General features: G+C 37.1%; 1 long non-coding RNA gene across 1 annotated transcript; it reads right to left on the bottom strand.

Moving 5' to 3' along the window:
* Window positions 1-1,875: 1,875 nt before the first annotated feature.
* LOC113467846 lies at window positions 1,876-2,600 on the bottom strand. Its single transcript, XR_003391787.1, has 2 exons — window positions 2,540-2,600; window positions 1,876-2,024 (listed from the first exon to the last, which is right to left on the bottom strand). It is a non-coding gene; the product is annotated as an uncharacterized LOC113467846 (long non-coding RNA).
* Window positions 2,601-3,618: the final 1,018 nt, after the last annotated feature.

Here is a 3,618-nt window from a genome sequence, read left to right on the forward strand (position 1 = left end):
AATGTACCTACCTAAATTTTGTATGATAATACTATGTGCTAGCGTGATAATTCTCAATTTCTCAATATGGTTATAAATAAAAATAATAAAAAATAACTGCATAACTTGTCCAAACTCACTGCAGGAAAAATACACCCGTATTTGCACAGATGCTGTAATGCAGATCTATTTACCTTCCCTATGTATTCTATGTAGATAACTACCTACACCTCTATGTACTTTATGTAGATATACAATACATAAAGAGATATAGCCACTAGTCGCATTGCCATTGCAAAATTAAAACTTGCCACACCTGATTACGGTGAATAAAACCTCATGCCTCATACAATAGAATCGTATTGTATTATGGTGTAGGTACTATGTACACATAAACAAAGCAACCCAATAACATTTAACCATCAGCCCTACCTTATGACAGTAGAATAGAATATGTATACGTATACCCTACCTATATGATAGCAATAGCAGGTACATTAGCATATAAGGAAAGTAAAAACCTACCTCAGTACTTCTTAAAATCAGGGTGCGTCTCAATTTGTATTGTTCTTAGTTTCATAGTTCTCCACGGGACCGTATTTAAACTTTATTACTGAACCATGAAAAAAAAAGATGATTATCACAACATCTTTTGCAGGCCTAGTTAGCTTGGAAAGTAGCGCGTCTGCCTTGTAAGCGCTTAGGTCGCGGGTTCGATTCCCGCATGAGACGAACTTTATCCTAAACAGATAAGGTTCGTTCTCAGAACGGCTGGCTTTTTCCTATCCTATCTTTCTTCTCTCTTCGTTTTCGGGACGAGAAGTCTTTCGCTGTTACAAGAGTTACAGTTCCCTCTATCAAACCCCTTTCAAAAGATCAATGCCTCCGCGCCTGATAAAGAATCTTGAAGATGACATGACATGAGTCATAAAGTCATGTCTCATTTGAGCGTTAAGGTTAACTTAAACATAAATAATGATAATGACTGTTACCAGTGTCGATGTCGTAGCCAAGTAAGAACTGATCTCCTTCCTTTCTTAAGGTTCTTTTCCGGCGCCTAAAAGGGAAAAAAGGTTCTTTTCTCACCTCCTATCCTATTTTTTCGATGACGTAAGCTGTAAGTGATTATTAAATTCGGTTCTCATTTAAATTTATCGAAAAAATCGTAATTTTTCTCCAAATAGTGCCGCCACTTTTGTGGATCAAGCCTGGATTCTGAGACCACCAGCAGATCGGTATACTGTATATGGGTTTATAACTTCCCCTTTTGCAAAACTAGCCCCACGACACTGATCCTTATGAATAGAAGACTATAAAGCTAATGGCTCTCCACAGAGCATTGTTGTTATACCAGAGGTTCTAATTATTGGTACGAAGGAAAAGTTTACACCACCAGCAGATCAGTATACTGTACATGGCGTTTAGCTTACCCTTTTGCAAATCTAACCCCACGACACTGACCCCTATGAATGGAAAAGCTAGAAGACTATAAATCTTATGGCTATCCACAGAGCATTGTTGTTATACCAGAGGTTCTAATTATTGGTACGAAGGAAAAGTTTACACCGTGCTCCCAAACAAACAATGTTGAAGACTAATGTTGATTTTCTATTATAAGCTTTGTGCCTTTAATGGCTACGTTGTGTTGAGGATAAAATTCCTTTCACCAACCTAGTCAGCTTGGAGGGTAGTACACCTGCCTTGTAAGCTGTAAGCTTTAGGTTCGATTCCCAGGAGGCAAACTTCATGCTAAATAGATCAGGTTTGTTCTTGGAACGGCTGATTTTTTCCCTATCTTGTCCTACTTCTCTCTTTAATTTCAGCAAGATAACACCTACATTGTTACAATTCCCTCTATCCAACCTCTTTATATATATATAAAAAAACATGACTTACCTTTCCAGGATCCAAACAGCACGCAACACAATACTCATAGGTCACACAACAACCCTCCGTGTTACATGTATCACAGGGATATTGAGGTGATTCCAGCGTAGTAGTGCAACATCCACTACTTTGTACAAGGTCTCTGGCACATACATAACCTGGGAATAAGGGTGAAGGTGTATTGGTATAAGTAGGGCCATCAGTTTTAATAAAAGCCCTATGTCACTGTAACCACTGTGACCTGGTTAGATCTTTTATGACATAAGGGTCAAAGTCAAAATAATAATGAAAAATAAGAAAATATTCCCTACTAGACAGTGGATTTTATCCAAAACAGATAAGGTTTATTCTCGGACTAGCTGGCTTTATCCCATCCTGTCTTCCTTCTATCTTTAATTTCAGGATGATAAGACCTTAGCAGTTACAGTTCCCTCTATCAAAACTTCTTGAAAAAAATGTCTTTTTTTTTAATGGGAAGGATGTTAATCAAGAGATTAAACTTGGTTTAACTTAAGCAATCTCATAAGTTGAGTCTATTTATTTATTTATTTTAATTATTTTTTTGCCAATCAAGTTGCTCAATTTAAAAGTTGAAAATCTAAACCAAATTTAAATTGTGGGTCTGGCTATAAGAGAACTTTACTGAGCACTCAGCACATTTGAACCTACTTACCTCTATCATCAGCTATGATCAATTTGCCCTGCACAGAGTTACGACATGTAGCAGTATCATTTCAGTATACTGTACATGGCGTTTAGCTTACCCTTTTGCAAAACTAACCCCACGACACTGGTCTCTATGAATAGAAGACTATAAATCTTATGGCTATCCACAGAGCATTGTTGTTATACCAGGTTCTCTAATTGTTGTTGAAGTTGTTGTTGTTATTGTTCTTATACCAGAGGTTCTCTAATTATTGTTGTTGCAGTTGTTGTTGTTATTGTTCTTATACCAGAGGTTCTCTAATTGTTGCCACGAAGGAAAAGTATCTGCATGACTCGAACCCAAGGTCACTTGATTAGGAAATCGTTAAACCTACTCCCATTGGGTTTTTCTTCTCATTAAATTAATATGTACGTAGGGTAAGTGTACCATTTATTCGCCCACCTGCCCACATTTATTTTTCTAATTTTTGTTTTTATGACTACAATTTTTGAATAGCACTGGTTCGATAGCAGTCTTTAAGCCCTTTCTTTTGATGAAATTGGATCTTGAAAAAGTTCGTCCAGTTCAGACTTATGTGGCGTATGGTACAGGTGGGCCAATAAATGGTACGTTTTTTAGGTGGGTGAATAAATGGTACACTTACCCTATATAGGTATTTAATCTTAGGAAACTTCACAAAGTTACTGAGTCCTCATTGAATATGTAGGTATTCCTGAATGCTTGTATGTCCAAGCATACTGGATGCATTCCCAAGATGGGTTAAAAAGTATTCACCCGTACAAATGAAGTAATCACTGAAGTGGTCTTAGGAAATCGTTAAACCTACTCCCATGGGTACTCGGGTTTTCCTTCTCATTAAATATGTACTATGAAGATGAAGACTTGTAGATTACCTATTCATTCTGGTATGTCCAAGCTTATTGGATGCATTCTCAAGATGGGTTCTTTCTTCTCTCTTCGTTTTCGGGACGAGAAGTCTTTCGCTATTACATGAGTTACAGTTCCCTCTATCAAATTTCTTTCAAAAGATCAATGCCTCCGCGCCTGATAAAGAATCTTGAAGATGACATGAGTCATAAAGTCAT

The sequence above is a fragment of the Diaphorina citri genome, unplaced genomic scaffold (assembly GCF_000475195.1).
Source record: "Diaphorina citri unplaced genomic scaffold, Diaci psyllid genome assembly version 1.1 scaffold567, whole genome shotgun sequence".
Taxonomy (NCBI): domain Eukaryota; kingdom Metazoa; phylum Arthropoda; class Insecta; order Hemiptera; family Psyllidae; genus Diaphorina; species Diaphorina citri.